The sequence below is a fragment of the Zosterops lateralis genome (genome assembly GCF_965231275.1).
Source record: "Zosterops lateralis genome assembly, chromosome: 1".
NCBI classification, from domain to species: Eukaryota; Metazoa; Chordata; class Aves; order Passeriformes; family Zosteropidae; genus Zosterops; species Zosterops lateralis.
This window is the reverse complement of record NC_139762.1, coordinates 34,804,477-34,817,123: the sequence shown is the minus strand read 5'-3', so window position 1 is coordinate 34,817,123 and position 12,647 is coordinate 34,804,477. Positions and strand designations below refer to the sequence as shown.

Genomic DNA, 12,647 nt, shown 5'->3' with positions numbered 1-12,647 from the left:
ATATGATGAATCTCCAATAAAACCAAATGCAACTTCTGATGATTTAAAGTGATCTTTTAAAAGATAAATCAGATTCCATGGTTAGCACTGTAATCATCTTGTCATGCTTAGTGTGATTATTCACCTTTTAAAAGTAATAGCAAAGTTTTTCAGGTTTTGCAGTCTTCTGCAGGTTCCTGGAATGAAAGAACTGTATACATACCATGTAAAACAGACTGCTGGATGAAGCTTTATATTTATGATTCCAAACCCCATAGGAAATTATATATTGACCTCATATTTAATCCAAATGTACTATAAAACAGAACAGGTTTTTCAAGACTTAAATGAATTTAGTGAAGGTTTCATTAGGAAATATTGGCAATGTGTGCCTTAATTTGCTAGGAAAATAGTTGTGTCATTATCTGTCATCTTGCGAATAAACAGTTCAGTGAGGTGTGTGCATTTGAGAGCTGCAGCTGTGGCAGCCTGCCCTGGATTTTCAATTGAAAGTGTCTGCCTTAGTCCATATTCACTTGAATTTAACACCAAATATTCAGTAAAGAAAATTTTGTTGTTGGTTTTTGTTTGGTTGGGTTTTTAAAAATTACTTTGCAATTTAAGATTGCTTTTCTTGGGAGAAAGTAGAGGAAAGAGATTGTAATGATTTTCATGCAGAAAACTTTTGTTTGGTGTTACATTTGGAGGGTATTTTGGCTACTATCAGTGCATGCATCTTAAATGGACTGAAATTTTATTTTTAAACTTCCTCCTTTGATTTGGATAGTGCTGAATAGTAAGAATTTCTGTAAAATTGGATAAATCCTGTCTTTTGTTAACAGAGCATAGGCAACACTGTAGTTAACATCTTCTGAGACACAGTACTAATAAATACAATTAATGTTATTTTAATGGACATTTTTATGTTGCAGTGATCAGTGTAAGCTTTCATAGTGAAGTACATTTACTACATATGGTATTGCTACAGTACTAATTACATTTATTGCAATGGCTTTTGCTCTGCATCTCAGCCCTGCTTTTGTGCGGTGGACTGTTTCATAGAGGCATGGTGATAAAATATATGCTATGAACACAGCAGATGATATTAGAATAAATAAATGCTGAAGTTGGTTATAGCTGTCTGAAGGCCTCTTAGTTATGAAATACGTATCATGGTTGGTCCCAAGGGTTTTGAGGATAACTGTGTCAAGAGAATATATGCTGAGAGTCTTCTCTCTGTATATATATGGAGCCTTCCAAATCTGTTGATATAAGCTCTGCCACATATACCACTTCTTATTTTTACCATTGCCATTCCTCAGTTGCTCAAAGGTTGCAAACAAAAATAGGGTCCTGTTGTGGTGTGTACTCTGCAAATAAAGAAGGCAGTGGTGTACAATCCAGCATGATGCCTAAGCTACTTTTATAAGGGTGCTTATAATATTAGACTTAGAATGATAAATAGTGAAGTGCTGTCATTGCAGCAGTGCCCCTGGGCTAAATGGCCATTTTGAGAAGTGGGGCCAAAGACCATGGGCATGGTAAATGCACAGCCTTGGAGTTACGATTCTTGAGGACAGAACTTGTGTCTGTCTGGCACTGAATGCTAGTACAGGTGTGTCCACATCTTGATTCAGAACTGCAGGAGGATAAATGGTAATGTTACCACACCATACTCAGTAGTTTATTACTTCTGCACAGGTAGTTGTGCTGTCCACGAAGCAGTATCAGACCTATGCCAGATGTTTAATGTGGGTAAATACATGCATGATTCTGGAATAGGAGCAGGTATATGAAGTGAAAGAGTCTCAGGCTGACTTGCTGATTATTTAAGTTTATTTCAGTTGTCATGCCTCTCATGCTGGCTTCTACTGGGGTAGAAGAACTGGTTCTTTTTATTTGCTGATATGCTTTGGGGCCTGAAGTATTTATTAAATTTTTAATACTAGAAAACTGTATATGTGGTAGAGTGTAATACTGAAGACTGAGGCCATAATGTAGAAAGGGATATTAAAAACAGAAAAGTAATAGGATACTTTCTGTTGCACTTCTAATGAGATGTGTTCAAAGCTGATCAAAGAGAGCACTGAAAGAGGGTAAAGCCAACAAATCTTCATGTTTACCTCATTCCTTGGAATGTCATAACCCAGGGGAAAGGTGATTTCTGATTTATGGGCTGGATGTGGCTCCCCCTGAAGCAGCTGACCTGTCTTAGAGCACAGTTCCTGACAGCTGTGCAACCCTTTTGCCTCAGCTCTCCTGGGCAGATGGCTTGGGGATTCTATTTCTGAGAGTCTAGCTGGCAACAGGACCTGTGCCCATTTGAGGTGGCACACTCACCCTGTGATGAGGACTGTAGCAGGGGAGTGGGCATGTGTAGGAATAAAGAGCTCACTTGAATTTCCCTGGTGTGGAGAGAGAGGTGCCAGTGAGTAGAGTGCACAACATGATCTGCGTAATGCTCAGAGGTCAGCCCTTCATGAATGGAGGAGACCATTAAATAGAGAAGGACTCAGGAAGATGGGACTGAAAAGATGGAGAAAGAGGGGATAAAGAAGGGGAAATGATGAGAGCTTAAAAATGGGAAACAGCATGGAAAGTCACATTACTGGACATGAGTAAGACTGTAGGACTTGGTGCAGAAGAAAGGGTCTTCCTAGAGATAGGTACTTACATCAATAAAGGGAACGGATGGAATAGAAGGAGGTGGGGTGGGAGAAATGGTTTCTTGCAAGTATGTTTTTCATCCAGCTTCTGTGCAAAAAGTTTACTATATTTTTATTAGAGATCTCTAGCAAATCCATGTGGTTATGGGAGTAAACTGCTAATGTCTTGCTAGAAGTAAATGGAGTGGATCTTTTCTACTGCTATGTCCAGAAGACCCTCCATCTACTCTCTTACCACCTAAGGAGAAATATCTGTTAAAAGTATACCTCAGGTCGATGTTAGTGGTGAGAGAGAAGATGAGTCTGGACAGCCCACTCTTGATGTGGTGGTGCTTGATATTCTAGTGTGATTGTGGTCAATCAAATAGTCAAGTCAGGCTCTAAAAAGAGTGTCCCAGGCTTGATGGCTTTGAAGCTGTGGTTTTAAAAGTATGTCTTCTGGCTAAAGGGCTGCACACTCACCCTTTGGATTTAAGTTTGGGAACTACAGCTCTTCCTTGAAATTTTATTTAAACCATAAAAGATATGGCAGAAATTAGTTTCCTGAATTTCAGACCTTTGTTTCAAGTTCTTTCTTTTACCTGTGGCAATCAGAGATCTTTCTAGTTCTCCTATATATGCCTGCTAGGCTTGGTGGTACCTTCTGTAGTTAGTGTATATTGATTTATAGCACTGCCAGGCCCAGCTCCTAGCTTTGGATTAGGAGCCTATTTCCTGTGTCCTGTATCTGCTTTCACAACCTGCCATTGCAGCTTACTGCTCTTTCCTATCTTGAAGGTTAGAACAGGATTAGGAAATGAGGAGAGATGGGTGCTGGAAGTAGGGCAAACCAAGGGAAGTTCCACAAGTTCCTGGATGTTCTCACAGCTGCTCTGGGATCAGAAATTCTCTTATGTCTCAGGAGAAAGGGGAAAAACTAACTCTGACATCTAGTTACAATACTGTCACATGTTTCATTCCCAAGTAAAGTGAAAATTTTGAATTAGTTGACTTAGAAAGTTGGCCACAGAAACTCATGAAAAAATATGTGCAGCATTTAGGAGAATCCACTGCAGAAATGTCCGGGAGTACGCTTGTTTTCACATGCTGTTGTTAATTTCTGCTGTTCTTTAGATATTCTTACGGGAAAGAAAGCCTCCATTTTTTGTAGTAGTTTTTAATGCTTCAGCAGCTGATGTTCCTGTCTGTTGGGATACATCAGGCCTTCAAGGCAGACTCAGTTTACTCTATGGCATATGCCACAAGTGTGGCACAGTATCAAAAATGTCCTTTTGTGTGTTTGTTGTAGAGATGATTTTAGGTAATGTAGTAACTCTTAGACTGAGGGCTTGGGGCATCTGGCAGTTTAGCCTGATATCTGCAAAAGTCTCATAGTTTAGAACCAAAAGCAGTAAGGTGGAAGATGATGGCCAAAATTGTAGCCTGATTTGGACACTAGACTGCCCAAAGTAGCAGACCTGTCAGTACTAGTAAGGATCAGGACAAACAGGAAACTCAGTGCCACTGAAAATATAATTATTTTTATTTCTTCAATTTTGTGGAGTAGTCTGCTAAAAGAATAATGCCAAAGATTCTGAATTTTAAAGTTCAGTCTTGTATTGCTCACAGACTCCATCAATGCCAAGGATGTTCTCTTTAGATGAGACTAGCCTAGATTTCTTTCTTAAAAATGTATATAACATTTCATTTGTAGCACATCAGCTGTGTTGGTCCTAATCACGTCTCAGTTAGGTGAGGATGAGGTGTAACACTCAATGTTGTTGTAAAAGACATATTGTCAAAGGACTGTCTTTTTGGATTGTGAGTTCAGGTTATGTGTGTTATTACCAAAATCCTGCTGGTGTTATGGTGGCAGCTTTTTATGGTAAGGAATTGTAACTGATCAGTTTGGAGAACTGTGCAGTTTAATCTATGGCTTGCGTGTTTTTGGTTTGATAAATTAGTTCTTGTTTTTTTCTGTTCACTTGCTTGTGTAAAAAGCATGATTTGTACTAAGCTACACTAGTGAATACCAGTGACAAACTTTGAAAGGTTTTAGTATTGCTTGTTCTTTCAGCAGTGAGCAAATGTGAACCATTTCTTCTGCCTCTATCACTGGTGCAACTGCACTCTCCAGTATTGAATAAACGGTCCCCTGTTAGAACAACTGACATCTGGAAGACTCTTCACAGTACTTCACATAGCAATGTTCTGACTCAGCCATTAGTTGTCAGAGCTCAAATCGGGGTCATCTCAAGAAATCTGTAATGCCTTTTATTTCTAGTAAGAGCTGGCCTGAAAATCTGCTTAATGTTATCATTCAAAATTTACATGGTTTCATTAGGCTTATTAAAAGCAATGAAAAATGCAGCAGTACGTAACACTGATAAAGCCTTTTTACCTTGCTATTTCAAATCACGTTTATGGACGATGGATTTAGCTTCCCACTAGCCCTGGGCAGAGGTATTATCTCCATTTTATGGACAAGAAAACTGAGTTAGATTCAATGACTTGTCCAAGGTCATACGTAAGACTGATGGTATTGGGGAGAAAAAAAAAGTCTGGATTTCTGCCTTAATTAAGTGATAATTTTTTTGAATAAACTCAGTGTCTTAGAAAAGATGCATCGATACCTTTGTCTTTAGGGTTTTAAAAATAATTTTGAGGATTAATTTTGCAAGCCATGAATCAGTATTTCCCTAAGAAACATTATCCTCACGACTGATAATATTAAGAATTCATCCTTTTTTGTAGACTTCAGTTCAGTGCTTCCTACAAAAACTTTGTTGTAGTCCACTTTGGCTCCGTTGTTGTCTGCCTTTGTGAAATAAAGCTGCTCTCATTATTTAGCTTTCTTCCATTTGCATATGTACAAGAGGGAACAGCTGCTTTCTGCAGGGATTTTGTGTACTCATTCATATTCCCACAGTGGTGGCCTTGTTCTGAAACACACTGCTACCCTGTGGAAAAGCAGAATAATACATGGACAATATAGCAAGCAGTCTGTTATTAAACATTTGGAAGTACAGCCTTAAGGGGGAAAATATAGAATTACAGTTTTAAATCTGAAGCAAGTGCCGTGTAATGATGATGTATAAAAGACTCTTCCTTTTAAAGCCACTGAAAAGCTATGGGGAGAAAAATCTTTTAGAAAGAAATTTGCAGTCCTCTTTAGTTTTTGAAAAACAAATCTAATTTTACTACTAAGGATGTTTTGTGTTTTAAAAGGGAAAAAAGTGGTAATGCTTATTCCTCATTTGAAGGTGATCTTGGACTTTCCATCTTAACTATCGCTATATCCATGCACAGAAAATTATATTGATATAAACTTGAGACTTCCAAGCATGATCCAGACAACAGTACATTTTCCAAAGATTTGTGAATAGTGAGGCAGTCACAGGAGTTTGGTCCTTTTTTTTTTTTTTTTTTTTTTTTTTTTTTTTTTTTTTTTTTTTTTTTTTTTTTAATAACATTTTTACTGTGTATTTATATATAGATTTTAAGAGAACTAAAGCTATAGCTGGACATATAATTACTCAATTAAAAATACAATTTGTACATGTTGTGTAAAAATGCAACATCTCAGTGGCTTCTGAGAACTTTGCTTTTTAGAAACAATGGGCACATTCACTTTGGTTTTCTCTTAAACTTTTTAAGAATTAAAATGACTTTGAGGAAGCATATGCAATTTTATCCCAAAGCATCAAGGCATGCATATACATGAGGTTGTGGAAACTTGTGTAGTTAGGATAGAAAGTCTTAGAAACTGATAGTTACAAATGCACCAGTAATTTAAAATAATACAAAACAAGTATGATTCTGAAGCAAATGCTTTCTTACTGGAATTTTCTTTCTTGTTATTTTATCACCTTCTACTGTTGTTTTAGTAGTAGCAGAGAGTATTAAAATATTTTAAAGAGGGAGGAAAGCATTTACTGAATTATTAATATTCTATTTATGGATATCTGAAAAAAATGGAAGGTCATAGTCTGACCTAGAGACCTTGGCAGTGTCCTTTAAACAAGCATTAATCATATGTAGTGCATCAAATCATCATGTGCAAGATAACACTAGTGACCTCTCCAACTGAGAATAACAAATGACTCTTAATTTTCCTTTCTGTACATGACAGAAGTGTTGACAACCTCTGTATGTTTTTTTCTTTTGCCCTGTACCTAATCAACTGATCATTTTCAACACAATTTTTTCCTTGAAGTGTATCTTTTGACTCCTATTTCTGTATGATAGGGACCTGTGTAGCAAAACATGTAATGATTAGCCATCATATATGCATGTTATGTCTAAAATCAAAGTACTTTCTCCATCTTTGATGAAAAGAGAATCAAATTACATTAACTGGTTAAAATATATAACATTTATAAAGCTGTTCTTCAAAATGCAGATAAGCATACACCATGCTACAGCATTCTTGGGGAAGATGCATACTACCTGAAACATTTTTTTGAAAATCTTTTTTCATACGAGAAACCTGGCATAATCATGCATGATCTTCTACATCACCTGTATGAAGGTACTTAAAAGTCCTATAAAGAGGTCATTAGTGTTTGTAACAGGAGTTGTGATATGCTCAGAGACATGTCTTTCTATGCAGTTGGAAAGTCTGAATAAATATTTTAGAGCTAAACTGAAGACTTAATTGCCTGTCAGCTGCTGAAAAGATCTTGTTAAACCAATTACAACCCTATAATCCTGTAGTCTTCATTCTGTTGTGGGCTACACTGCAGCTATAAGGTACTGGAGAAATCCACAGGATTGGTGTGCCTCAAGGGGTTAACAGCACCTTAGGCAATATTTCATGACTCTTGCTGCCTTTACAGAAATTGCATCAGGCATTTCAGCATTCAGGCCTGTCAGTCTTGCCATTGCCCTGCCACCTGCAAGTCTGATCTCTCCAGCTGGTTTCCTTCTCCCATTTTTGCAGCCTGGCTGTAGGTATGAGCCATGGCTGCTTGGCTGAACTGTGCAGAGACTTGGAGCTCATTCTCCATCCTGCTGTTCATTCAGCTCTTCACCATGGATTTGGAGGCAAAATCAGTGTGCCATTTGTTGGCACCTTGGAGTGCTGCGCATCAGGAGTCTGGCCTTGCTTTGTCTTTCACTAGTGATACCAATTCTTACTCTGTCTGCCCAGTTGTGTTTCCTGACTGAATTTCACTGAATGGCAGTGGGACAGAGTTCACAGGAGTCTAATACCTTTTAGGATTTTGTTCTAGCTGCAGACCTTCTTGATGGTATTTGTTTACTTGCTTCTTCTTTTTGGCACTCACATTTAGAGACCAAATTAGCAGCCTCAGATGCTAGTTGCTAAAACCAAATGGTTCACAGAAGAATGCATGAGTAGGGAAGGATATCAGATTAAATCTCAGAAGGCTGAACATTTTGATGTACCACGGAGCATGTTTTAAGGAGTTGTAATGAGTGGCTAAATAAACTGTGTTTTAGCTATGTTGCTGGAAGCTTTCAGGAAAAAAACCTCTTGAGCAGTGGTTCCTGTCTCCATCCACTGGTCAGTCAAGACCAAGTACAGGTGGACCTTTTCAACTAATCAGCTAGGAAAATTGTCAGTAGGGTAAATGAAACCCTCTTGTTTGATCATATAGGCAATGTCTAGGGTACTCATCATGTTCACATCAATTGCTCTTTCCATTGATTCCTTGGGGTTTCACAAATCAGAGAAGATTAGACGTTCTTTCCATAATCCAATTAAATATTGAAGCTACATTTGAGTTGTAACATTATTGCTTTGCTGGAGTCCCCTGTGAGAGTTTTGCCAGAGGTTTAGAACTCCTAAGCCAGATCATATTCTGTATTACAGGAGTCTTAAAAAAAAACCACTTTGTGCCACAGCTTCCAGCTCAGTGAGCTTCAACTTATGAAAATCTGAATAACAGAAGAAAAATTAATGAATTGAGCCACTCTGCAATTTATAATCCTTTACATACCTACACGATGCCTTTTTTTTCTAATGGACTTACATTCTAGTATGCTTTTTAACAAGTGAGATTGAGATTTCATCCTTTTTTAATGACTTGCCTCAAGGGGAGATCTAGAATTTTACTTCTAGAAAATTATTTCTGTTCTAAGTTTTAGTTTCTAATTGGCTAAAACTCTTGCAGAACTTGCATAGAGAGTGCTTTATGTACTGCAGTGTACTGTGTATGATAATAACTCTGCCTAAATCTCCTCTTCTTCTGCTTGACGTCAAGTGGACACTACAAATGTGGACACAGGTGTGAAATTCAGTATTTGCATCTGTATTATCATAGTTATCATATTATCAGGCGGTTAGTGCAGTCTCTTATTTTTAGAAAGTTATTTGCTTCTTGTGGTGGAACAAAGAGAGATTGGTGTGTCTTTTTGGGTTTTTTCTTTTTTCTTCCCATATGCTGACTTGTTTTGTGCTGCAGCTTACATCTTTCACTCTTCAAGTGTTACTGTTCAACAGTGACACCTTCACCTTTCTGTGTTTAAGAAGTAAGTGATAAAATTTAGGCTGTTCCATATTGTACCTGTCTTTAGTCACATTTGTTGTGTTTTAGGACAAGATGAGTTTCAACAGTGAAACAATGGAATATACTGATTTTTGGGTTGTTCAGCCGTTTAAGAAAGTTCTGTTGGTCTTCACTTTGATGGCCTTCAGTGTTGAAGTTCATCATTGCCCCCTCAAGTTAGTGCTCCTACTGTGAGTTTTTCTTAAATACAAGTTCTTATATTTGTACCTTACAAAATATTTTCAGATTTAGTCCTTTAAGTTGTCAATTTATTTGTGTATTTAATCTTCTACTGTTGTATACAATGGCAAATTAAGCACTAATATCTTCATAGATATGAAAGGTTAGTATGAATTTAGTGTGTAACTAGGACTACTGCCCACATTAATTCTTCTTAGTTTTTTAGAAACATATGCTTTGATTAATATTTGCCTCTTGTAAGGCTAGAAATCTCAAAATAGAGCAAAATCTTGAAGGACTATGCAAGTCTTTGTTGTAAACTTCAGAGCTACAGAGGTATATTAGGTATAACTAAATTTTTTTGTCTCTCTTTAATGAAAGTTTATTGGTTTTTACTTTCTCACTATGGGTTTCATGGTGACTTTTTTTCTTTCTGTGTAATCTTAATTTAGTCCTACTGCTTCAGCTTTTTTTTTTTTTTTTTTTTTTTTTTTTTTTTTTTTTTTTTTTAAATAAAAGATGCTAATTTACTTGTATTTACACAGATGGCCATCTCATTTTTTCACTGAGCAATATGCTATAACACATTATTTTCCTGCTGATTTTCTGTTTCTGTAGAAATTTCTTCATTAAAGAAACTCCTTTATGTGACTTCATAAATACAGTAAATTTAACCTTAGTAATAAAAAAAAGGGTCAGCAGAGTACTTTTTTGGGTCCATAAAATATGACAGTAGATGCTGTCTCAAATAAATAATTAAATGGAGAAGTGATAATATGTGTGAGGGGATCTTTCTGAGAGTATTTGTAAACTTCTGATTTCTAAATGTTGCCTTCAGGCTTGGTAAGAAAAGCTCAGTGTTTGTAAAGATTATCCTGACAGCAATATGCTAGGTCAATTGTCAAGACATGTTTAGCATAGGGGGATGTATTAATCTGCTACAGCTACCACTCTAAGTGGTTGGAATAAATAGAGGGCTCAAGCAGATGAAGAGGGATTAACTGTGTAAATTGAGCAAACTCTTCAATCACTAAACCACTGATTTTGCAAAGGATTAGTCTGCTTTTGCAAATATTGATTACTGATTTGTTACTGGGAATGAAGATGATATAACTTGTGCAGTTGGTATGTAGTAAGCTATGTGAAGTGTACATCATTCATATTAATGGGATTGTCATAGGCATTACAGAAACTGACAGATTTATTAGAGCAGCACTCTTAACATTGTCATAGTTAAAGTTGTGTCAGCATTTCCATTAAAAGTTCTATTTTCTTTTTTTTGTGTGTGTTCATAGATCAACTTTAATATTTCCTCCATTGAAATTTGGTAATACCACTTTATAGCTTTGACACAATTATTTTTGTGCTCTCTTAAAGAGAACTGAATTAACACATTTTTAAATTAGAAGAAAATACTATATATTAGTTTAAAACAAATCTTTGCAGGTTTGAATTCTTTGTTTTTAGGGCAATCTTTGAGTGATACTGTGCATGTTCACAAGTTTCATTATGCCAGGTTGGTAGAGAAGTATGTGAGTTAGGCAGTTGCTATAAAGTGAAAATAACTGAGGAATTTTTGTATAAATGAGCTCTTTTGCTTGTATAAAGGCTTATCTGGCTTTTTTTTTCCAGTGCTGCTAGTTTATCTGGTAAAAGTTATTATGTTGCCTACAAATCCTGTCCCACCGATGTCCACAGACTGTAATACTCTCACTGAATACTGTCGCCTGATCAAGCAATGCTACTCTGTTATAACATTAATGTTATAACTGGTTCAAGTTTCAACAGTGGTTGTTGTAGTCACTGGGTGGTTTGTCTTTCTAATCCTTCATTAGATTTATTTGAAGCGATAGGCTTAAGGAAAACTCAGGTGTGGTGTAAGAACCGAGAGACAAAAAAAATGAAAGTTCAGTGAGTTTGGAAAAAACCTCACTGACATTTATCCATCTACTTCATCACTGTAAAAGTCATAAGTTGTAAAATATGCCCGTTTCTCTTGATGTGTCATCTTTTTTCTTTACACAGATATCACAAAACTCAATCACAGCTCTTCTCTTGATCCTCTATTTCCCAAATTGTGATCCCTGTGGCAGCATATGATAGGATCTGTGACTTATAAACTTCCAATCCCTTAAGTTTTTGGATTTCCCATGGCAGATGCTGAAGGAAACCTACGTTTACCACAGGAAAAGATGAGCTGGCATCTTGCCAGTCATATAAGCGAACCTCTCATTCTTGGATTTCAATCCCATACATGGTTTCCAAATAAAAAGAATTGTTTCAAACTGTGAATAAAAAATATTATTTCAGATATTTCTATTTGATACTAAAGCCAGCAGGGACTGCAGGGGTCATCTGAGAAACATTATGTAGTGTGGTGTAACTTAGAAAGATCATTGAAAAATTAAAATTGATATTTCCATTGACTAGATGTAACAAAATGGGACTTATGGGAGAATTGGAACAGTTGGTCAGCTCTCCTCACTCTTGTTCAGAGACAAACAGCTTCTGCCAGAGTTCTTGTTGCTTGTGTCTTCAAGTGTATGTTTTGTTTTTCTGGAGCCTTCAAATGGACTGGAAAATATTAGTGCAGTCATTCAGAAAACCTGCAAGTTGATATTGGAAGGTGGTTCTTCCTGTTGCTCTCAGTATACTCCAAGGTGAATGGCGACTGAAATTTACATCTGGAAAACTTTCAGGAAACACAGGAGTGTTCTGCTGGCTTCCCGCAGTGTGCTCTGCTGGCTTCTTACAGTGTTTCCCTTGTTATTTTCCGTTAAGTCCCATGCAATTACAGCAAAACAGGAGAGTATTTTATCTTTGTGGTAGCAACCTTTGTGGTAGCAGAGGAGGTTTGAAAACAGTGATGTGTTTTTTGAACCATAAAACCTTTGGATTTTTATTACCTCTTTATTACCTCTTTCAGAGTACTTGGAAATAAAGGCACTGTATAAGTCACTTTTGATTTCCTTGCCTTTTATTTTTCTCATGATCTTGGTCTGTAGATTGATTTTTCTAAGTGCAATGTTATCATTGCAAGAGACTGTAATTCTACCAGAACTTCCCACTTCTACATACTGAATTATATTTGATATGCATTTTGTGTGTGTTACAGTAAGGAAAACTTGAAAGACTTGTATGAGACTTTCTTATTCTGTGATTATTTTAAAAAGACTTGCCTTTACATGCAGACTGCACGTGTAAAGTGTAAAGTCATACCTCCATCTTAAACCAAATTAGCTTTCAAATGTAGAGGAGCTTTGAGTGTGATAGTTCACTGATCACTGAGCATAGCTTTTTACTTAAATTATCAGTAGGAGAAGAAATGTAT

The 12,647-nt window shown here is 36.6% G+C and overlaps 1 protein-coding gene across 1 annotated transcript in view; it reads left to right on the top strand.

Annotated features, from left to right (window-relative positions):
• The window catches only part of SKAP2 (src kinase associated phosphoprotein 2), a 119,775-nt gene that overhangs the window by 46,946 nt on the left and 60,182 nt on the right, over positions 1–12,647 (top strand). The window lies entirely within an intron of this gene.